The 25,686-nt window shown below is 39.1% G+C and overlaps 1 protein-coding gene across 4 annotated transcripts in view; it reads right to left on the bottom strand.

Moving 5' to 3' along the window:
• EPHA4 (EPH receptor A4) overlaps positions 1-25,686 on the bottom strand; it is a 166,044-nt gene that overhangs the window by 114,890 nt on the left and 25,468 nt on the right. The window lies entirely within an intron of this gene.

The raw sequence follows: 25,686 nt of genomic DNA on the forward strand, positions 1-25,686 counted from the left end.
TGGGGACCCAAGCAAGAAAACCCAAGAATCTTACTTGTATTCACTAAGCCTGGCTCTACACACTACTCTCCTCTCAAGACAGCACCTCCTATTGCTCTAGCTATTAAGGACACTGTCTCCTAGATTCCTCCAGATGGAAATAAGCCTTCCTCAAACCTCCAATTTTTCATCCCTTTCCTCCCCTCATTTTGTTTCTTTTTGTACCAGAGTCATTTGTGTATATTTCATACACATATAAAATGGTGAGAGAGAAACTACATCTAGAACTATTTTACAAATCATATTTTATCACAATTATATTACCAATAATATTATTTAAAAAACAAATGATGGGGCAGAACTTTTTGAGGGGAAATTATATTAATATATGAATTTACTATATGTATATACACATATATGCAAATATGTATATGCATACATACACATACACATATGTGTATATACATACATGTATGCATATATACATGTGCATGTGAGTGTATATATGCATATATATACACTTCTATTGTAATATATATGTATGTATACATGTATACCTATATTGAATTCTGTGGCTCTGTAGGGTGCAGCAGGGTGACCCATAATAAATGACCCACTCCTGAGGTGTTGAGGGGGAAGACATAGGGTTATCATTCAGAACACCAAAACGAGTCTGTACCTAGAATAGTTTAGATTTCTTTAATGGCATCTCAATGTTCTCCATTTTTAGATCTATAAATAAACAGTAATGTTTATAGATACCACTTGAAAATTTACAAAGCAGTTTCCATGTGAGATGTTTAAGGAAAGTATTATTCTACCTATTTTGACAAAATCTTAAACCTAGAAACTTAAGCTCAAGAGGTTAAGAAATGACTTGCTTACTGTCACCCAACTCTTGAGTAATGGAGCTGAAATTCAGATGCAAATCTCATAGATTTATAGGATTTAGCGTTGGAATGGATAACAAAGATCATTCCAGTCCAACCCTCCCCTTGTTTTATAGATAAGAAAATGGAGGCACAGAAAAAGGAAGAAAGCTATCTACTATCACGCCAATGTTACAGAGCAGAAACAGAATTCAAACACAGTTTTCCTGCCCGAATGTTGCAATCTGCAATCTCACACTGACTCCAAGTTTTTATTGCATCCAAATGAGAAAGGTTAATACCTCTGGTGCTTTTCTCCTGTAGGTAACCTGGCAGGTGTGATTTATCCGCATCACTTCCTTCCTACATAAATAGATGGGAGTCTTGTGAATCATTCCAGAATCCTCCCTGAGCTACTTGGCTTCCTGGACTTCGCAGGAAACTACAAATTTGGACTCAGGAAATGGTTTAGCATATCGAGAGCTAATTGTTCTTCCCTTCTGGGTATCTCAAAGCAATTGAAAATCAGCAACTAATTAGATATTCCAAGGGGGCTATAAAAGTAGATGATAGGTATCTCAATAGCCCAGGAAACCGAGACACTGAGAAGAACTTAAGCTTTATTTAATAGCAAGACGACATGAATTCATTCAGCTTTTTCCCAACATTCTCTAAAGAAAATGCCTTCTGAAAGCTTTTCAGGTTTGGAAAAGAGAAGCCATGAAATATCATTTCAAACAGAAAAAGCATTCGTCAGGTAAATGCCAGAAATAAAACTGTTTAGCTCAAGGTGCATCAGGAATACAGTACTTTTTGTTGCAGTGCAAAACTATACGTTAGTACAGGCACCATGTACTATAATAGAGAATGGCCTAGGAAGGCACTCAAGAAGAAAGGAAACATATATTAAGCATTTACTATATGTCAGGCAATAGCACTAAGCACTTTAAAATTATTATCTCACTTGATCCTCATAACAACCCCTTTGAGGTGGGTGCCATGATCATCCCCATTTTACACTTGAAGAAACTGAGGTAAACAGAGGTGAAGTGATTTACCCAAATGCACACAAATGTTCAAGGCCAGATTTGAACTCCTGTCTTCCTAATGCTACACTCAAAGCTTTATCGACTGTACTACCTAGCTGCCTTTAATTATGGTTCCAGCCCTTTGTGATCCTGGTCTTAGATTTCCTCATCTGTCAATCAAAGAGAGCCAAACTGGATGCTTTCTAAGATTTCTTCCACCTCTAGTAGTTATGGCATCATGATTGCTTTTCTGGCAGAAACTTCTTCTAACAAAACTTTCATATTTTCCTAAAACACCTTAAAATGCATTCACCCTCAGCTTGACTTGATTCGACTGAGGAGAACTGGGGCCACCTCCCTCACTTCCCTGTACGCTGGATCCCATTTCTCCATCCTGCTCAAAGATCTTGCAACATTATATTAGCCATCCCTTCTCTCCCTTGCTCCATCAAGGATCAGTACAAATCACCATCCCCCATTATCATATTTCAATCTTTCACCACTAGGCAGAATCCAAGAACAAACCTTGTGAATATCAGAATTCTTGATCTCATGTTCACCGTTTTCATCTTTGTTCAAATGCCTGGATGATGGACCTGTTCTATTAACATTCTGGCTTCATGACTCAGCTAGATTTGATGGTGACAAAAATGACCAATGCATAATTTGGGTAGAACATGTATTCTCCATCATACATAGCATACTGCTTGCAGGTTTGCTGTTTGGGGTGTGGGGGGTGGAGAGGGATTCCATTAAAAAAATCAATGGGGAGAGTAAAGAAGTCACCAGGAAGGGAGAGTGATGTCATGATCAATCAGTTAACAAGTATTGATGATGTTCTCACTATGTGGCAGGCACTGTATTAGACCCTGGGGATACCAAAAAAAAAAAAAAAAAAGACAATCTCTCCTTGCTAGGGGTTTACTAAAGGAGAACCATCAATAAAGCATTTATTTAAAATAACAGACAATTCCAATCAATTTTTCACTCATGATTATAAAAGAAGGATCATACTATTTATATGAGTAATGTCACGGATCATGAAGAAACCCTTATTAAATACCAACATGTCATAAGTGGAATCTACTATTGTCAGTTCATAATGTAGAGTTCAATTAACAGATTGTACTTATGTGATACTATGCGTTTGACAAAGGGTTTTCTTTATATCAACCCTATGGGGTAGGTGATGCGATGTTGTTGCCCCTGTTTCACAGATGAGGCCACTGAGTCTCAAAAAGTCTTCATAAATTGTGATTTAGAGGTAAGGATACTTGACTTTGGACCTGGCAAAAAATGAATTTTAGTCTCCACTTTATCACCTCATTGTGACCTATCCTTTCTGACCCTCAGTTTCCTCATATGTAAAATGAGAAGGTTAGATCAAGTGAATCTGTCAATAAGGTTTGAAAACAACAAGCTCAGTTTTAACATTATGTAATCTTAAATAGAATAGGCAGGATGGGAATTACATCTTTCTTGCTAGCTTACAAATTCCTTGAGAGCAGAATTGATAGTTTATTCATCTTTATGTGCTACTCAGTCTACACAGTTCCAGGCACAAAGTGGAGTAGAGAAGTAAGAGACAACAAAAATTCTTTGAATGAAGAGTCATTTAATTAGATTCACTGAACCCCACTGAAGCTTTAGGTCCTTTCACTTCAGCACCATTTTTACTTTCGTAATACTTACACGTCCCACTAATAACGTATTCTTTAATCTAACCTCTGAGGAAGGCACAAAAGATTAAAGTTAACGTACTCAACACAGTTGATTTTGGTGAAATCTGTACTTTCCTCCTAGAATTCTACATTTATATTCTAACTTTTCACTTTTCAAAAGCAGTCATGACCTCTTCTAATGGAATAGCTAGTCACCATTTCACAGTTTGGAGACACTGCTCTGCTTTCTTTCCAGGGGAAAAGATGACCACAATACATAAGTCCTCATCTATAGGCTGGCCACGGGGCAAATTCCCAAGGCCAAAATGATTCCACTCTTTCATATCAGTGTGTTCTATTCTTAAAAATAAAACCTGAGTTATGGGTTTTATTGGGATTCATGCATTGTCACTTACGAACCCCCAGCCTTCTATCACCAGCCATAAGACAGATTCTTATGTTCTTTCTCTTTCATTTCTTACCGATATGCTAAGCAAACATAATTGAAATTAGCCTTGAAAAGGGTCTTAGAGATCATCCGATGAAGGTCCCTTATTTTACAGATAAGAAAACAAGTACAGAGATGAGGACCTTGCCCAAAGCTGAGAAAACCTAAGAAAGAAAGATCTTTTTTTTTTCCCTTCAGGGAAGTCTAAGACCTGAAAGTAAAGTCATATAAGGAAATAAACCCTCTCCCTATTTACTGTCCTTCAAAAAATGAGTCAGATCTAGATCTACCTGAGAGGACATTACTTCCACAACCAATTATGGTACTGAATGCCTCTCTGATTTCCTAATGTACTTCTCACTGTTTTGTAGCCTTTAACTATCTCATGTGGTCTAAACCATTCTGGGGAGGGCCACACCTTGATAACCAAAGGAAGAAGAAGAGGATGGCAGCCGCTGATGCATTACCCTCTGAACCTGTCAGCTGAGGGGGCCAGATTCCTGAGCGTGATTCAAACCTCCACCAGGCTGGTCCTTGGGGCAAGAAGCTTATGAAAGTCAACAATCAAGGAAGTGAATTAAGAGTTATTAGGTTGGAAGTTGACGTTAACTGGTGCTGGTTGGTGGCGTGGGCAGCTGTGTTATTTTGGAAGCAAACAAATCACCTTCCTGTTTTCTGAGAGACAGACAGAGACAGACAGTTTAAGAGATACAAGCTGAGAGAGACAGATATAGAGAGGCAGAGGCAGAGACAGAGACAGAGAGAAAGAGACTGAGAGCTGTATTAGATCATCTCTAAGGTAGTTGTTAGCTAGCTTTCTGGAGAGGTGGGGTGAAGTGGCAATATGTCTACTGTATGACACTCAGGGGGCTACCTGTTGCCAAGGACATTTTTATTTTTCTTGGTTATTATACCTCTTCATTGCATCAAAATCTCAAGAGACAGAAGGGAGTTCTAATCAGTACCTGAACAAGAAACTCATCTATAATACTTCTGTCAAGTGACCACTCCATTTTTGCTTGAAAACCCCTATTGAGGGAGAACCCATTTCACTTTAAGATGGTTCTAATTCTTAGGAAGCCTTTTCCTACTTCAAGCTGATAGATGGGTCTCACCCTAACTTCCACCCACTGTTCCTATTTTTTCCCTTTTAGGACAAAGAGAACAAGCTACAGACGTACAGACACTGGGTCAGCCTTGCCTTCTGCAGCTTAGAAGCCCCAAACTGAAGAGATCTGACAGCTTCATGAGCCTATCTAGTAGCACATTATTACAAGTATACACAGTAATTTAGGGTTTTCTTCCTGGTGTTTTTGTTTTATTTCTAAATAAATTCCAGTTCAGAAACCACCTTTCCTTTGGTCAGGAAGAAAACCCCGAGCTGAAGATCCTTTGGGCTTTAGGGCTAATCATAGTGGACCTTGGTCTTACTTTCCTCATTTGTAAAAAGGAGGGGACTGGATTAGCTAGTTACAGCCTAAATATTCAATAGAACCCTAATTTCAAGGCATAAAAATGATCAAATTTCAAATCCTTTACAACATCCCGAGGAGTCTAACTCCATGCACTACTGAAGACAGATTCAAATCAGTCCGTGAATAAGAGATCATGTTCGGATCACCTTACTTGTCTTAGGTTTGTTTTGCCATTCTTAAATTCCTTTAAAATGGCCTCACAGAATGAGTAGTTGGTTCAACAGAAGTCTGCCAGAAGAATAAAGGAACCCAATTCATGCAGCTGGGAGCTAGGTTAATTAAAAAACAAAACAAAAAAAACAAAAAAACCCCAGCAATTCAAATTCTCATCCTATCATTCTTGTGTCCGTGGGGGTAAAGAAAGAGTGTCTTGGTCCGTATTCCCATCCAATCAGTCCATAAGTGTTTTACTTTGAAAGTTTAAAATATTTAGATATGAATCATAGTCTTAGCAAAGATAACAGAAAAGGTTGGGGGTGGGGTGAGAATGAAGGGGAAGGAACAAGTCATACATCAAAGGCAGACTGGGGAGTTCAGGGAGATAGGATAGCAGATAAGTCCTTTGCTGAGTTAGTCACACCCTCCCACAGACAATTCTTTTGGCACAGGAAACTTTTCAGGCAAAGGAGACACACTTAAAAAAATCCCATTACAGTATCATATCTGGGATTTCTACACTGGTTGTAAAATAAGTGGGAAATGAGCAAAACATATTCAGGGCAAGCAATTATGATGATCCTCAAGTTATGTGACCACAAATTAGAGTTGCCCCAATTTATCTGTATTTCTGGCAGTTGTAGCATTTCCTGATTATGGTTCAATTTATATACAGAAGTTCTAAAAATAAGGAGGGGCATTCTGAGTTGCTGGCAAGGCTGAAATAAATCTCCACAAGATAGATATAAGCTCCCTGAGGATAGAGATTATTTCAGTTTTGTCTCTGTATTCCCAGCACCTAGCACTAGGTCTCCAGCAAAACAGACTCTTAAAAATACTTACTGACTGATTGTACTTTAAGATAGAGAACTAATGGTGACTTCAATCCTATGGTAAATAGTACCAAAGACAAACATATAATAGCTCTCAGAGTGGAAGGATTCAAAAGGAGAGAAAGCAAACCCACTCTGTCCCCTTCATTTCTTCAGCCTATTGGTATTTTTGTTTTTGTTTTTTAAGAGTTGGAGGGTCTTCTCCTTAGGCTGATCAGATGAGTCTAAGGCAACATCCAACCTCTATCTCCCCTCCAAAGAGGCTACCAAGATAGCTCTTACTGGCTCTCATCCATTGACTGAATCTTCTATAGAAAGGGTCTTAAGTAGAGGAATTTGGCTTAAGTGATGGGAGATAGGAAAAATATTGTATTGATTATTATCAATTCAACTATTATTATTATCAACCATAGAAATATTAATTCTTCCCGGAAGGAACTGGATGGCTACTCCATTCCAAGAGGAGACTCTTCCCAGATGGAAGGACAGAGAATATCTGAACATCTGCTAATAGTAATTAATTGGTATTCTGAACGCAATGACCATGGAATAACACATCAGAACAATATCAGAAGTGTTCAGATGGGTACTACATGAACAGTTTAACCCTAAATTACTCCAATGATTCAAAGAACAGTCAACTATAGATCATAAATTCTCTCTTACTTAGTATATCTTCAAGAATATCATTAGCCTAAAATTCACCACCCAGCAGCCAATCTGATGGTGAACCTCTCTGAAAGTGTTAAGGCAGATCTTCAGATGGCAGACATACAATTAATCACCAAGCCCTTTTATTATGCTTGTTCAGTTTGGGAGGAGCTCCAAGAAACTAAGATTTGGTGGCCCAGACACGGAGGACTTGGTATCATTTTCACACCACAGTGAAAGAGGAAGAATTCTAAGGGTTCTGAGTTTAGAGTCTGAGACTTTGCTTCAAAGCCTATCTCCAATATTTGCAAGTTGTATATGTGTGTGTGGGTGTGTGTGTGCATGTGCATGTCTGTGCGTCTGTGTGTGCATGTCTGTGCGTCTGTATGTGCATGTATGTGTGTGTGTATATATATATCACTAATGACTAAGTATTTCACAATTCAACATGCATATATGTATATTATAAAACAAATATGGAATTGAAACAGACAAACCCACTTTGAGACTCCATGACCAAAAACATGACTGATCTATTTATTTTAACTATGTGAATGAATGAACCAGATCATACCAATGTTAAGCCAGTAGAAATTACATGATTGACTGGGAAAGTGGCCAAAACACAGCCAACTGACTATACTATGACCAATTCATTTTCTGCTAAAGGCTCCATTTTAGAAAGACTAAATAAAAGAGTGTTCATTATTAAAGGAATTTAAAGATACCTGTGATCTAAATCATCTCCCTTTAAAACAAAAATAATTCTTCAATATTTCAATAATGTCTAGATTCATCTGCATGGGTACTCCCTACACTGATGCTGACTGCAATTCTTTCCGTACCCTAATAGATGATCTTCACCAGTTACCGTAGTCAAAGAAAAATTCTTCACTGAGTGATAAATATATCATTCAAGGACTTTTTCAAAGTTAGCTAGGCTTGTCCTGGAAATACAACCCATCACCAGGCCTATGGATGAAACTTTTCCAGCTTGGTAGGTAGGTGTACCAAAGTTTGTTCTGTCAGCACAGGCTTGAAAGTGACTTCCATGAATCACACTGAAGGTCACACTGAGATGTAGAACTACTGTGAAGGATATAGTAATACCCTCACATAACAGATACCCTAAAGGCATACAGTAGCCCTCTCCTCTAACAGCTACAGAGATATTCTGCCACATAGGAATTGAAACCACATGACCAGAGTCTCTTTGGGTTCAATTCAATGGTGGGTTTCTGGAGAAAATCTGATCTTAAAAAAAGTTAGACTTTTTATTCATAAAATTTAGTTACAACATGTCTTACATCCATTCCTTTCTTTCTAATTTATGTGGCTACCCCTCCAAGCTAGGCCCTTATCACCTTTCATATTGTAATATTTTTCTAATTGGTTACCATGCATCAAATCTCTCTCCTCTCTCCAATTTATCCTTCCCAGTATTCCCAAAGTGATTTTCCTAAAGCATAGGTCTAACCATGTCACTTCTCTACTCAGTAATCTTCAGTGATGCCTTATTATCTCTAGGATCAAACAGAAATTCCTCTGTTTGGTATTTAAATCCTTCTACAACCCTGGCTCTAACCTACCTTTCTAGGTTTATGATTACATTAGTCTCCCTCATACAATTTAATTATTCTTGCTGGTCCTCAATGTTTTTGGCTTCCACTACATTGCTTCCTCATCCTTACCACTATTGTCAGGTTGTTTTGCTGTTGGTTTGGGTTAATTTTTTTTGGAGGGGCAGTTGTTTGTTTTTTGGCCTTTTTGTGTATCCTCAGCACTAAGCACTGAGCCTGGCACATAGTAGGTACTTAAATGCTTCTTGTCTGACTGACTGAAAGAGTCCCTAGCAAAGCTCTGCTCACAAGATACCTCCCACAAAATGTCTTTCCTGATACTTCCAGCTGCCAGTGCCTACACCCTCTATTATCTTAATTTGATTTGTATACATGTATATGTATGTATGTGGTATATATATGTGTGTGTATATGTATGCACATATATACAATACACATACATAAACATACAATATATGTACATATACGCAACATATACTCATATATATACAATATGTATGTATGTATGTATGTATGTGTATATATAATGGGATTCACTAGAATAGAGAACACAAAGTTTACAGGGGCAAAAAATTTAGTGATCTTCCGGTATCAAAAGGGCTGTCATATTCACAAAACCAAACAAAAAGTATTAGACTCATTCCACTTGGCCCCAGAGGACAGAATGAGAAGTAACTGGGAGCAGTTACAGCAAGGCAGATTTAAACTTGACAGAGGAAAGAACTTTCAAATAATTAGAGTTATCCAAAAGTATAATGGATTGCCTCAGGATACAATAGTTTCCCATTCCCTGGAAGACTATGAGAAAATGCTGGATAGGTTCTTTCTAGTATATGCTGTGGGGAAGCATGTCAGTCAGGTACTAATTGACCTCTGTGGCCACAAAAGTCCCTTCTAATTCTGATTTTGTGGATAGATTTTAATTTTTAAATGCTCAGCAAACTGCTTATACAGATGGAATTCTCCATTTCATAAGATGTGACAAAATAGATTGTATATGTGAGATGAACTTATTAAGTAGTTCAGCCTTCTAAATAGCTCAAAGGCAAACCATACTCATGTCCGGTCTCTAGTCTGTGTAATTTATGTGTAAGATAACTTCAGGCCCCAAGTGAAACTTCCTATTTAGGGTCACAGAAACATGGAGCAAAAATAAATGTTCTTCAGCATGTGTCAGATTATAGAAATGGACCTTCTGACCCATGGGGCATTGGGACTTAACCAGCTCTTGTAAAGGGAGATAATCTGAGCATCCAGAGTTGTGCTTCCAAAATTCATTTAGCCATGGGAACATTAAGGTGCTGGAAATAGATTCATGGAGCCCATAGATTTTGGCTCAGGATCAGGGGGACACAGAAAACTCCAAGAATCAAAAAGGAGGAACTGGGATATTTTGACGTTGTCTATTTTTATAACAAAAAATACCCAACAATAAGGACAAAAAAAATACATTGGAGGATGTCTTTTGGAGAAACACAAAATCTCATATTTAATATTTTAGAGGGAAATAAGATGGGGAAGGGAATAAGTATTTATAAAGTGCCTACTATGTATCAGGCATTGTGTTAAGCCCTTTACAAATATTATCTTATTTTATCCTCAGCATAACCCCTGCAAACCACAGAAAGATTTAAATGGAATGTAATATATATATAAATGTGTGTGTGTATACACATATATAGACATATAGATATACATACACTGTATATATATACCTTGAAAGGAGGAGTCTATTACTTGTGTTTGTATACATAGTGCTTATCACAGTGCCTTGCATGTAGTTGGTGCTTCATAAACGCTTTTTGGTTTGGAATAAAGCATAACTTTTCTCAAAGGGCTCCCCTAAACAATATTCCTGGGCATCCTGGCATTACTCAGAAACTCTGTTCTGAGAGGCCCCCTCATTTACATCACTGTCAACTGTATATTTGAGGCCAGAAGGAAACCTGGGTTGTATCAGAGTCACATCAAATTGGAATTTATTCTGAATGCACCAAGGGCATTGAGAATTCAAAGTACCATTGGAGATCAACTCCAAAGGCTAACCACAAGACCTTTGAGGGTTTCATAACCTCAGCCCCAATGTGTCCTACAAACTCTTTTTCCAGTTCTGTAGTTAAAATCCCAATCTGGTGAAATAACAGAAATGAATGTTACCCTGAGTCTAGAGACACTGTATAACAGAGCTAGTAGAGACAGGTCCCAAATGCTCCAGGAATCCCTGCCAATCCAATTACTTTGGCTCAGGAGTTGAGACAAAGAAAGTCATTCACACATCAAGCTTGTTTATAAGACACACACAAAAACCTTATCTGTTGTTTAAAACACACAGACAGGTTGCTCTGCTCTGTCTCTTGTGTAAATGAAATGAGATTCCTCATATTGAGAGCTGTAATCCCCCAAAAATGTCTGATAAGGCTCTCGTAGGTGAGAGAGCAAACCTATCTGTCATACAGGGGAATTCATTCACTCAGGTAAACACACATAGTAAAAGAGGGGAAAAAAAGTTTCAAGGGCCTAGGTACCCAGAAAACACTAGCTGCCCTGACTTGGAGTGTTTAAAAAAGACCAGGACACTGTTCTCTCTATTCTAGAAAATTGTCCTGCACAAATATTCTTATTAGGAAGGTGGGCTAATTCTCAACTTGGAAATAAACAACCACTTTAACACAAACAGTGCAATACATAATATGTGTCAGCCTTGTAGACAGGTTGGGAAAACACACACACATTGTTAAAGAATTTCCCAGACTGTCCCACCCTAGCTCTCTTGACCTTTTATGGCAAAATTCTTTGAAAGGGGAATTGTGTCCTTGGAGAGATGTATAATGCTGCTATGTAGAAGCAATGAGAAAAACACTACAACTCTAAGAAGACAATGCTGTAACACTTGGTATTTCCAAGAATTTGCAGAAGAGTATTATAAAATGGAAATTTAATAACAATGTTAATGATGAAGATCATGATGAGGAAGAAGAGGAGGAAGTAAAATCCTGGCAGGATGGAGACCTGGGACCTAATTTTGCACTGGATAGCTCCTGGGTGACCACAGGCTCAGGAAACTCTCTAAGCCTTGTAAGTTACAAGCCTCAGTGTTGCTCTTCTTCACTGGTAGTCAATTTCCACATTAGGAGTTCCCTAAACAGATAAATCACAGGTCTTGACTTGCATCATAGCTCTCATTTATATAGAATTTTAAGGCTATTTTTATAAAGCAACAGAAAATTAACCTCTTCTGCTCCCTTTTAAATCATCTCCAGCCATCCTTGTCTGTTTCACTTTTGCCCTTGACTTTCCTTATCCCAGACTCCCTAATCCTTTGACTCTCCCAGCTCCTAGCTAATATACTGCCATGGCAGGCTTTTAAAAGGTGCCTTTTTTTAAATCCCCTCACAACTATAAAAGTGTTCTGTCTGTCTCTGTCACAGATATACCTAGAGACATGTAAATCTAGACAAAGGAGCAAGTCAGAATTTTCAGCCTCCTGTGTTTTAATTGCTTAACGTTTTGACCTCAAGCAAATAAGGGTTTTCTTGCCTCTTGAAAAGTAAAAAAAAAAATGAAGTCTCATGGGAAAGAAAGGAAAGAAGTTAAAAGAACAGGGCTACTGTGTCCAGCTGGTGGAGAGACTTTTTTTTTTTTCTTTCCTAGACCTGAAGAGGACTGTGAAGGAGGAGGGTTGAAGGTACTGGTCAACACTTCATAAAGCACACGGGGGAAACTGAGCAGACAGCTTCCTCTCATCACCAAGGATTGTAGATTCTGGGAAATATCCCACCCCCACTTGCAGTTCCCAAGGGTTGGAAATTCTCTATACACATAAACACCCTTGATGTTGACTTGTAGCCTACTAAGTCTACCTATACTCTGAAACATGTGAGAGGAGAAAGGAGAAAAAGAAAAAAAGCAAAAACCCTGCACCCGGAAAGGAGAGTTCATTATTATAGGCCAACTCCTAAACTGATCTTCTGTTGTGAAAGGCACCTCCCCACACACTCCTCAGTCTCTCAGAAAGGTAATCACTTACTATTCTAGCCACATACACTTCCACAAAGTGAGAAAACCAAAAGGAAATGTTTCCAGAAATCCTTAGTATCTCCAGGGCAATATTGGCTTGGATTATTATTTAAATTTACTGCATTCAGGACTGGGTATGTACTTAGCACTGTATAGAACATAGGAAATTGCTTGTGCTGCAGAGCAAAGATGGGCTTTGGGCCACATTGCTATGGAAGAGTTTGATTTCTAAGTAAAGTCATCTCACTTGGCCAGGAATAGTGGTTATGTCTGCCTGAAGCTGAAGGCAGAATACCAAGACGAGAAAAGGTGATTCAGGATCTCCCAAGTTTCAGTCCCTGAGTAAGTACTGGTTTACCCAGTTGTTTTTGTAACAAAGAACTGACTTTTTTTAAAAAGTGAAATTATGTCAAATGTTATTTTCACTAAATATGAAAATGATAAAGACTAAAAGCAAACAGTCCAGTACTAACAGGTAGTAAATCATAATTCTTTTGGGAATCAGATCTCATTAGACTTGGAACAAAGAACATTGTTGCCCAAGCTGATGATTAGTACCATATCCCCTCCTTTTTTTTTCCCTCCTTAAAAAAAAAAACAAAACACCTTAGGGCAAAGATCCAAACTTCTTATGTGCAATGTCATTTCATTTCCTACGCTACATGTTTCAGCAAGTCTCCATCAGCTGTTATTTTTCAGGACAAACAATATGGCAACCATCCTGACTCATTTGTTAATTTAGGTAAGGGGAGAGAGTGGCCATGCCATTCATTCATTCATAATAACATTGGGCATGAGCCACAGTATGAATGGTGGCCTTTAATGTATAACAAGACCATGAATGACTGAGCCCAAGGAAGGTCAAATAAAAGAGAGATATGTCACTGGTTTGAGGACTGGCCATGGAGATAGGAAGAACTAGATTCAAATCCTGCCTCACACACATACAAGCCTGAATGCTTAACTCACCATTCCATTATATTTAATTAGACTCTTGGCCTTGGTGAGGGGTGATTAGTGAAAACAAAAGAAAGCGAAAAACAACAAAAAAAAATGTTCACTGGAGAAAATGCAGAAATAAGCATGCTGCTTTCCTTTTTCAGTTAGCCTAGACCTTGAAAGTCTAGCTATAAAATGTTTATCCTGGTAGCTTTTATACCCTTTCCTAGATTAACTCAACTCCTTCATGTGCTTCTGAAATACTGATCATTTCTTACATTCTTTGAAGCATTAAACCTGTTTCTACTTGCAAAATCCTTGTGTACTTTGTAAGCTCTAGGAGTAAAACACTCGTTGGACCCTAAATCCTCTTTCAAAGGTCTTTCCCATCGATAATTTTGTTACTGAAACACCAGCCAGTCTGTCTGTGGCAAGGTGGGAATTCTATAATAATGACAAATAGAAATGAGAAACCAAAGATTTGAACTGGACATTTCTACCTGACTCAAGGGAAATAGCATCCTTTCCAAGGGCAAATCTTCCTCTTCAAATAAAGATAATCTAAAAAATGGTGAACCCTATCCCAAGAAAGACTCCTACCTCCTTAAAAATGATAGCAAATCACATTCTTTTAATATGTGGAGACCTAAGTGTCAGAAAAGGCTGCCAGGGTCATACTAGGAAGGCAAAAGTTTGCAAGATTTATACACTATTGTTCAGTCATTTCTGACCCCGGTTGGGATTTTCTTGGCAAGGATACTGGAGTAGTTTGCTATTTCCTTTGCCAAGGTCACCATTTTATAGATAAGGAAACTGAGGCAAAAAGAGCTAAGTGACTTGCCCAGGGTCACGCAGCCAACAAATGTCAGAGATCAGATTTGAACTCAGGAAGCTGGGTCTTCCTAACTCCAGGCCTACCACTCTATTACACCACCTGGCTGCACCGATTTTGCACATCTGTCTTCAAACCTAATAGCTGATATGGAACACCAGAGGCTTATTTCAAAGATGAATTGTGATCTACTGTTTCAAGTACATGGTTTTAAAATTAAAAACATACACAAAATTTAAATCTTCCAAGAATATAGTGGCTTCTTTTGAATTTTACTAATTGCACTTTCAACAACCAGCTTTAATTGCCTATGGAAACTCCTGGAAATGTTCAGGCTTTATTTTTATTGAGGCAAAGGTGGTTAACTGGGAAATATCTCTGGCTGAATTTTGGAATGTAAAGTCATCAGGAAGCAGGTTCTTTCTCTGTCAATAGGTTGATTGATCCAAGGCTAACTGCAGCAATGAGTGTTCTTCCTGAGGAGAAGGACCTGGGACAGAGCATATAGGCCTAGGATATTTGGAAGGTGAATTTCAAATACCATTCAATTGTCATAGGGACAGTTGAACTATCTTCCTGAAAAGATGAAAGGAAAAAAAAAAAACTGACACACTGAAGCTTAACAATCTAGCTACATTCAAGAATAGAAATGGTTCTAGAATTAACCAGATTCCTTGTCAGCACCAATAACCATGATTAATGTCTATTTCCTGCTGCTCAAGGAGGAAAGTTATGAATTCTCCCTTCTCATATTCCTCAGAAAGTAATGCCAGGGCTGGCCCTGAAATTGGAGGACACAACTGTGATAGCAAAACTGTATGTGATTTTTAGTTTGAGCCAGTGTGGCTTAGGGATGGGAAGGAGGCTGGCGTGGGGGAAGGTTGGAATTTAAGATTATTTCAAAAGCTTTCACATGTACTGATTCTATTGTATAGATCACAAAGGGTTCAACCCTCTCACATCTCTAATCATTGGCATTTTTGCAAGTTAGGACAAGGAAACATTTTGGAACAAATGCTAAATAGATCCTGTCACCTCTGGACTTGTATCTGAACTATTTCTGCAGCCTGTACAGGTCTCATGTTTTAGTGCACAGTGAAGGTAGCCTCATTATGTCTTCATAGACCTTTGATTTTAATAGGAGGGTAGGATGTTGGCAGTACAATGGACCAGTGAATGACTACAGGGCAAGGAGGAAGGCTAATATGTCCTAGAAAGTTCCCAGGTGTGTTCCTGATTGGAAAAGGTTGAGAAACCCTGGTCTACACCCATCTGTTAATCCTAAAATCAACAGAGCTTCTAGATTCATGGATTACAGAATGAAACACTAATGTAGACATTATGAAGCTATTAAAATATAATAAAAATGCCTTTCTTCCAAGGAGTTCAAAGTGATTCTAAATGCAATCTGACCTAGAATTTCAAAGCCAATTCACTATGAACCTAGAGGGTACAGTGCTCTGCAAATCTGCCAATGAGAAATGGTAACTGTAGTATTTATCTCCCCTGAGAACGAGAGCTTACTTCTTCCATGGTACTTCCATACCTACAATATTCCCAACTTCTTTCCAAAGCATGCTGACCACTGTATGCTTGGAAATTTTCCTGGCACCAAGATACCAGAAGTGCCAGGAGAGAGTGCCAGGGGGTAATGATTTTACATAAAGAAAGACAGACTCTCTCTTCAAATTGGGCTTATCCCAAATTCAGACAGAGAATTAGAACCCCTCCCCACCAGAATTCAATGAGAATAAGTCGATATCTTGAAATCAAAAGGATGTTTGAAAAGAAAGGAAATAAAGTGAAAAAAATAACTATCACTGCTTAATATTATACAGGGCACCAATAATGGTTGATAACCTACTTGGTTACGCACACCCAAAGTGACCAGCTGCTATCTGTGTATGGACAGCCAATGATTTTTTTTAAATGTCTTTAGGTCAGTAGTTCTCTGTAGAAAACAAAATGCCCAAATCACTGTCCTTGACCAGCATGTTCCTCATCAGAAGCTGACATGACTTAATTCTTGACTATTTTGCTCTGATGACATCATTCGATATAAACACTGATTTACTTGATTTGGCTGAAGGCCACCAAAATCACTCACTTAAGCCCTAGTTATCAAGGGTTGACCTAGATAGGTCAGAGATTACAGAATCCACTGTGTTCTCAAATACTTGGAGTATGGCAGTAATGGCCATTTCAGTAACACTTTTGCCACCTACCCACATGTCTTCTCTGGACAAACAGTGCCATTACCACAGTGGGACCCAACACAGGCACCTCTACTGAACCTTACACTTCACAGCAGGGTCATCATAGATTCAGATGCCTACAAAGGATGTCAGAGCTAGAAAGTGTCTCAAAATTCATTGTCTCAGATTTCACAGAATTTAGAGCCAGAACAGAATCTGAAGAACATCTTGACCTCCCACCTCAAAACCCCAGTGCTAGTCCCTTCTCTCTAAAACTACCTCCTCCCTACTCTATACAGATCTTGTTTGTATATAGTTAATTGTATATTCTCTCCCCCATTGAAATGGGAGCTCCCTAAGAGTAAAGACCATGGTTTTGCCTTTCTTTGTATTTCTGGTACTTAGTACTTCCTGTCACATAATAAGGACTTGACAAATGCTCCTGGACTGACAAATCACATCAAACAAACATGAGATATCCAGGTACTCAATGCTCTGAGTTTGATGTTTCTACTTAAATTTCTGGTGCCCAAGAGCAAACTAACACTATGAATTTTGCCTTTTTTGATTGTGTTTATTTCCTAGGCATAAGCTCCCCTCAAACCTCTGGCTTTTCTATCAGAATGGGGGAAGCCTTTTCCCACCCTTTACTTGCTCACAGTTACTGTGTTTTTGTAGATGTCCCATGAAAGGCCAGCTAGGATAGATTTCATCTTCAAAAAAGTCTCAAGCCCAAGATTATAACATCAGGAATATACTGCTACCCTATGAGAATTAGTTTCAGTTAAAAAAAAAAAAGCTGTGTCATTAGTTTTCCATCTAGACAGATGGGAGAAAGGTCAAGTCATTCAGTTTTTTGGGAGGCATTGTGGGGAATGATCCCAGCTGCTGCTAAAGACATATCAGTTATCATCAGTAGGGTTTACTATGTCTCAGTCATCAGGAATCTGGGATCTAGCATGATACATAGTGATTTAGGTTTCTGGTTCAGTGTCTACAATAGAATGTACTTTGCTACTCGACACTTGTCCCTTCTGTGGCTTCATTCCATGACCACCCTGTGTTCGCCTTTCATTGCCGAAGAAGACCATGCCATCAGAGAAATAATGACATAACTTGCACTTGACTTTGTTTTGAGGGAGGGTTGTGCAGGTCACCAGCCTCACTTCTTCTCCATAGCTATCTTAATCCAGTGACCAGATATTCATGAGGATGACTGGAGATGACCCAGAATGAGGCAATTGGGGTTAAGTGACTTGCCCAAGGTCAAACACAGCTAGTGAGTGTCAAGTGTCTGAGGTAAGATTTGAACTCAGGTCCTCCTGACTCCTGCACTGGTGCTCTATCCACTGCCCCATCTAATGGCCCTCTAACTAGTAAATGTTGCTGTTTCCCACCCAGCCTGATGTCTTTGTTTCTCTTGACCTCATTAAAGGGGCCATGCCCTGGCTACTTCTTAAACAGGCCTTTTCAATGAATGGGCATTGCCTCACCCTAAGTGAGCACCTGCAAAAACCTTGGCCTAAAGGACCCAAGGTCTTCCAGTGCATCCTGGGACATCTCCAGTCACCTGAGAAATCTCAGGTCACTGGATTGAGATGTCTCTGGAGAAGAAGTGAGGCTGGTGACCTACGCAGCCCTCCTTTACTCAAAACAGTCAAGTGCAAGTCATGTCATCATTTCTCTGATGACATGGTCTTTGACAATGAAGGATGAACACAATCCATGACCACCATCAGTCTCTTACTCATTTCCTGTACCATTTAATTTAAACAGAGGAAAGGACCTGTAACTAAGGGAGGGTCAATCAGCACTTCATCCTAGGGCCTTAAACTTAGGCTTTCAGATCTTCTGCAACACAGAAACTGAGGTTAATACTTAGTAAAAAATTAAAATATAAAGCTACCATCTGGCTTTCTTAACCTATCTCTCATCACGTAACCATTACACTCCAGGAAGATTCTCCCCAACCCAATATCCCACCCCTGTGTGGCCTCCCCAGCAGCAAATTCATGGTACTCTGAGGTTTCTACCATCTCCTCCCACACGCTATCAACTTAATTGAAGGAATATTTTATGCTTCTTGGCCTAGGCACAAAAACTCCTCACTATAGCTCTGCAAGTATTAGCTTGTCCAACAGGTCCACAACATCTATCTACTGATTGATAGATATCTAGATCTGTAGAATCTCTCTCTCTGTCTCTGTCTCTCTCTGTCTCTGTCTCTCTTTCTCTGTCTCTCTCTCTCTGTCTCTCTCTCTCTCTCTCTCTTTCATATATGCACGTCTTACTTCTCCCTACTAGACCATAAGTCCTAAGCTCTTTAACTGAATTTTTCTCATTATGAACATCCCACAATACCTACTACACAGCAAATGCCTAAGAAATGTTTGTTGAACTGCTGGATGTTTTTTTTTAAAAAAGACTATAAAAATGCAAAAACTTTTTTTGTCCGTTTGTAAGCAGCCCATTGATTTCCAAATTATGGGCATATGAACGCAGAGCATTTTTTAGTATGAAACCAGCATTTTTCACCACCCTGTTACAGCACTGTATATGTCATAAATTTAAATACTGTAATTGAAGTTGAATTTTCTACGGGTTTATTTACCAGATCAAAGAATGACTTCAACTTTCAGCACTCATTCTATTTGCCAGCATAAACTCATGGGTTTAGCCAAGTGCCAAGAAAAAAAATTAATCATCTGAGTTCTGTGAATTCTGGCAAGTTACTCTTTAAAAAAAAAAGAAAGAATAAGCTTCAAGTTTGTTTCCTTTTTTCCTGAAAAACCCAACGGATTGTAACATTAACAAGTGTAAGGTTTCTAGTAACTCATCAAAGGACTTTAGGCAATCCCTTAATCATCCTAGAGAAGTGACATAAGGTAGCCCTCAACATATCACTGAGATAGAATGCAATTCATTTCTACACAAGCAACATTTTCAGTCATGTACCTCCCTAGCCCAGAATACACTGACAATGATTAACATGTCCAAAAATAATTTAGGAATAAGTTCCTGGTATTGCTGCATCTCTGGGGATCTTTGATTTTTGTGCCTTTGAAATATAAAACTCCACTGCATTATCTTTCAGCCCCTGTTAGCCTCCTCATCTCTATCTGTGGTAGTGTTTTCAGTCTTACAGGTATGTGGTGAATACCTGTCCTGGATCTATCATTCCAGAAGCCCAAGGGGGAGCAGGAAAAATGTAAGAGGTGTGAACATCAAAAACAAATGAGTCATTTAAAAATGAACTATCATAGTTTATATATCCTAAGGAATATATCTTTTTTAAAGCAACTACATTGGGAACTACAACTCACTCAACTACACTCAAAATACTGTTGCTAAATTCTGGTGGATCTCCTTTTTGGGGATTGTCTTCAAAACTTGAGACACTGTCTCCAGTGGTTGAAAAATCTTCCTGGTCTAAGTAGGAGTAGATCCGAGTTTGGAAATATCAAAAACAACATTTAAATCCAAGCCTGATGACTAAGTTAGACAAGCAAATTGCACAATACCATTAGGGAGAGAAAAAATAAATAAATATGGTGTGACTTGAAATCAGTCAGCCAACAAGCTCCTATCATGCTGAGGCACTGGGAATTCTAGTACAAACAATTATATGAACTATTCTCAAGGAGCTTACATTATTAAGCAACAAACATGTATTAAGCACCTACTGTATGTCAGGCCAAGTACTGGAGACACACAAAAAAGTGAGAGATATTTTACTGTGGGAGACAGAATTTACATAAAAAGCTCTACACTTCTAGTGTTCCAGGATTGAGTGCAACAAGTACAAGGCCATGTGTTTGAATATTCAGAGAACACTGTTATCAACGTTATTTGGTTTAGACTTTGCACTGGGGAAATCCAGAGACATAGATTGGCAAAGCAATACTCAATACTTTAAGTATTATAAAAAGCTATCAGGATATCAATATATCATGTCAAACCTTTTCCACTCAAGGGTAAACACTCCCAGGTCCCTGAACCATTTCTAGGGCCATGATTTCCAGATCCAGCCATCTTGTTTGTCCCACTTTAGAAAGGGATTGGTTTGTCAATGTCTTCTTAAATGTGTCACCCAGAATTGACAGAATGATAATGCGTTTTCCGAATATGGTCAAAGGACACAAAGTTAGAAAAGACTTTAGAAGTCATCAAGCCCAACTCTTTCATTTTAGACATGAGGAAATGGAGACCCAGAGACATAAAATGACTTCCCCAAGGCAACACATATAGTAAATAGAAAGCCAACATAAGAGCACAGTCCTTCAGCTCTTAATCTGGTGCTCATTTCTCTAGGCCATGGCTATGTCACAGAGTAATTTAGTATTACTGTTTTCCTTTTATCTAGAACATTATACTTCTATGAATGCAGCCTAAGATTCCACTTGCTTGCTTGTTTTTTGGTGTTATTTTCTTTACAACTTAAGTTGTATACTTGTGGTACTTTAAAGTTGTATACAACTTTAGTTGTATAGTTTAATGCAGCATATTATATTTGTAGTCAACTAAAACCCCAGGGCCACAAAGTCACTATTTATCAGAGGTAGCACTTGAACCCAGGTCTTTCAGACTCTAAAACCAGCTCTATTCATGATGCCAAACTTCCTGTCAAGTCCAACCACAGGACTTAACTTTAATTCCTATTAAATTTCATCTTCTCAAGTGACCTATGGAAAGCCCAAGTGCTATGCTGACAATTACTAAAGCTACAGTATATGTGTTGGGGGTGTAAGCTCAGTTTCATGTGGACAGTCTCGGGCAGGTAAAAGTGAGGACTTCTAAACCTTAGAGTTCTCATGAGGCCCCCCAGGGAACAGCTGGGAATTGAGGAGTGAGACCCAGGCTATCTCGTGCATTTCTGCCTCTTCCCCGTGGGAAACTTGCTGGGGAGAGCATTCCACCCTTGAGATTAATCCATGGTCTGAGCACACCTGTTGTTGTCTAGCTAAGGGCTGAGAGCAGGCACGGTATTCAGGTGCAAACTATGCGGCGGGAGAGCTTAAGTAGGGTCAGGAAAGCCTGAAGGCGCTCTTCGTGCTGAGGGGCCCTTAGAGGGCAGAAGGTCCCTCTCCTCTCCCACTCCCATTCTCTTGCTGTACAATCTTTTGCCTCCTTGGGAGGAGGATTCCTCTCTCCTGAGGAAGTATTCCCCCTACACATGTAACCAAGACCCCGAATAAAGCCTAACCCTTGTTCGACTCTGGAAAGTCTCTTCTCTCACACGTTTATCCGGTTTGGCCAGCCGAAGACCTGCGACAGGTAAGGAAAGACTCGGGTAGCCCTTAGGCCTCTAGGCCTGACATACATGTTCATCCTCTGTTGCTGAAATGATGCAAAGAAATGATGACATGACTTGCACTTGACTTTGTTTTGAGTTGGGGAAGGCTATGAAGGTCACCAGCCTCACTTCTCCTCCAGAGCCATCTGAATCCAGTGACGAGATATCCATTAGGATGACTGGAGATGACCCAGGATGAGGCAACTGGGGTTAAGTGACTTGCCCAAGGTCACACAGCTAGTGAGTGTCAAGTGTCTGAACTCAGGTCCTCCTGACTCCTGCACTGGTGCTCTATCCACTGCACCACTAGCTGCCCTACTAAATGTTAAATAAATATAAACAAACAAATAGATACGTAGGTACTATAGATAGATAAATGAACAAAGAACAAATACATAAATAGGTAAAGAAATGAATAAATAAATGAGTAAATGAACAATAAATACATAAATAAAGAGATTGATAAATAAGAAATTAAATAAAGATATAGATAAATGGATAAATCAAAGAAAAGAAGGAAGAAAAGGAGAGAGGAGGGAAGGAAAAAAGGGAGGGAGGGAGGGAGGAAGGAAGGGAAGAGGGAAAAGAAAGAAAGAAGGAGGGAAAGGAAAGAAGGAAGAAGGCATGAATGGAGGAAGAAAAGAAAGGTAAGGCTCCCAAACACTGAATGCATCTAATCTTCCACTTTGGGGTCACAAAGAGTTGGACACAACTGAAACAAGAAGACAAACAATGGAGCATACCAAGTCTGCCACAGTTACTGGAGCACTGAGGCTGCTCACACAAAGGACAATACCTTGAAATGTGAAGGACTGCACCAAGCAGAAAGGGAACACCTATGACTGTATGGTTTCAAAACCCCGTTCTGCCATCTACCACCTGCCTGATGTTGAGCAAGCCTCCAACCTCTGGGCGTCCTCTACAGAGTAAGGGGGCTGAGGTCGATGACCCTTGTGATCTCTTAGATTAGGACATCTATGATCCTATGATCCCTTCTAGGCCTTATAAGCTGTAAATGATCCACATGCATAGACAGACATTAGCATTGCACATTAATTTTGCTCAAAAATTTTGAACTGCTGAAGTGGGGAAAAGGACATATTGGCTAAAAAGCATTTGGGAGAAGGAATACCTTTGAAGTTCTCCATCTAAGCATGGACTCTTTTGTTTGTTTTGGCTTTCCTGTTTCTAAGGGGTGGGGCACAGGAAGAAGGATGTCCTCTGACTGAGGAAATCCAGCCCTTAACATTTTGCAACTTTCCCCAGATTCTCCAAGGACAACATCCCTCAAATAGCTTTTTCCTTCACTGCCAATCTCCCACCCAATGAGGATTTTCTAGCCTGTTCCCACACTCACCAGGATGACCAAGCTGAGAGGGAGCCTGTTACCTTGGAGGAGTGCTACAGTTGGAATTAGGATGGCCTAAGTGCTGCTGCAACCTAGGACACTCCCTTACCTGTATGACCCTGAACAAGTATTTTCAGACTTCTGCAAAAAGGGATAATGATAGCCCCTACCTCCCAGGGTTGTCAGGAAGAGTAAAAGAGAAAATGTAGGCAAAGTCCTTTACAAATCTTCCAATTCTACATAATTATTATTAACTTCAACCAAAATTGAAAAAGGCAAGGAAAGAGTAGCCAAAGATATTCCTGTTTTGGCCCTCATCCTTGGAAAGAAGAAAATGTTCAACTCATAACAATATGGAAGATACAGTTATAAAAAGAAAAAGGGAAATATTTTAGAAATTTATATCCTAGACCTAGCTAACTACAATTCAACTCTCCAAATTAAAATCTAGTGGTGAAGGAGTAGACCATGACATCCCCATGTGGGATTTTCGCATAAGATACCAAAGTGACCAGATGTAAAGGTATAAGGCCTCTCCAACCATGATTTAGTGATTTTTAAGGTCACTCAAAACCTGATTACATGGTCATCCACAGCCTAAAAGGAAGGAAAGCTAGCAAACACTAGTGGGACCTGAACCTGTGGTTCCAGTATATGTAGGTATTAAAACCTGAAGTTTAGTCAATGAAGTCATTTCCTCTCCCGGTCTGTGAACTTATGAAGGCATTATTAATTTTTTTTTCCAATGGAAAACAAGAGGAACTACTTATACGAAAAATGACTGCAACAAACAGTGTCCTTCAAAACACAGGTTTTCGTTAAGTTTTTTTAAAAGTAATATCTCACCTAGAAAGTGGGGAAAATAAAACCTTAGTGGCAGAAGGAGGAACAATAGTTCCTATCAAGCCTTAAAAAGATCACCCTTCTAGCAGCGACTGAGGGCAGCTGGAGCAGGTAATATAGCCCATCAAGAGGAACCTTGTTTAAACAAGCTTGAACAATTAATTGATTTTTAGAATGGAAAGAAAGGTTTTGTTGGCATAACCTGAATGGAGGAGAAGCTTTCTCACACACAAGTGCCAATGACTGCTGCATCCACTGTGGAGGTTCATTTCATCTCATTCATTGACTTTGTATGAAAGCTAATAGATAATACCCACTTCATAGGTAAGATTTTTGCCGTTCACGATCCTCATCTATCCTTTTTTTGTAGGTTTTACTGCCTAGGATATGTGTAATGACATCATAACTCACAATCGATGCTCTTTTGATAACTCCTATTCCTTATAAGTGGTTTCAAACCACATCTCTACAATTCAAAAGGCTGAGGTTTCCACTGACAATGTAGCTACCACATTTATGAGATTATTAGATGGACTCATCTGTACATCCAAAAAAGCAGCATGCAAATCCTCAAAAGGTACTAATGTTGAGGTTCACATTTTTCTTAAATTTTGGAGACTCAGATTTATAGAAACATTTTTGTTTAAAGATCTATTGTTCTCTCTTCAGATCCATAAAAAAAAAGATATAATCAAGAAAAGTGTAATTTGGTACACCAGCTTTACAAAGAGGTAGGGAATAAAGTGAATACTTGGGTGACTAAGAGTCTAAGTCTATACAGGATCATGTCTGCACTGCAGAAGCATTTTGTATTTTGGAGTCCTTGTTCAAAGACATATTAGAAACTGGTGAGCAAAATATTTTGACCAAGAGTCTAAGTCTACACAAGATCATATCTACATAACAGAACATTTTGTATTTGGAGTCCTTGCTAAAAGACAAATTACAAAGTGGTGAGGAAAACATTTTGACCTCCCCAAATACAGTCCCATTCTGGGATTCCCCAGAATCAATTTATAGGAAATTAATTCCAAACATAAATGCAAATACTCCTTAGGATCTTCAGAGAACACTGAGGATCAATGAAAATACTGAGTTCATAAAAACATTTCTACAGAGAAGAGGTTCAGCTGAGACTGCAGTAAATTCTACACCTTTGGAGAACGATAAAAATGGAGTGGAGGGTGGGAGGGAAGAGATTATGAAAAAGTTGAGTCTCAGAAGATCCCGCAAAGAGTCTCCCTAAGTTGCTGGAGATGGGGAGAGGAGCTTTTGGGGCCTATAATCCTTTGTCGAATGGTTCCATCTTTCTTCATTTAAGCCAAAAGGTACAGGGAAGGAAAATTTACACTATGAGGTAGTTAGAAAGACTTCCATCATCTTCAGAATTAGGAGTGGTCTCTTCCTCTGTTGTCTCAGCAGAAAACAGTAACATCATTCTTCCCCATCCAGTTATCAGGTTGAGGGAGAAGACCAGAACCCCAAAGGACAACAAACGTCACCATTAGAAGGTACTTCTTAGGTGACTGAATCCAACTT

The sequence above is a fragment of the Notamacropus eugenii genome, chromosome 6 (assembly GCF_028372415.1).
Source record: "Notamacropus eugenii isolate mMacEug1 chromosome 6, mMacEug1.pri_v2, whole genome shotgun sequence".
NCBI classification, from domain to species: domain Eukaryota; kingdom Metazoa; phylum Chordata; class Mammalia; order Diprotodontia; family Macropodidae; genus Notamacropus; species Notamacropus eugenii.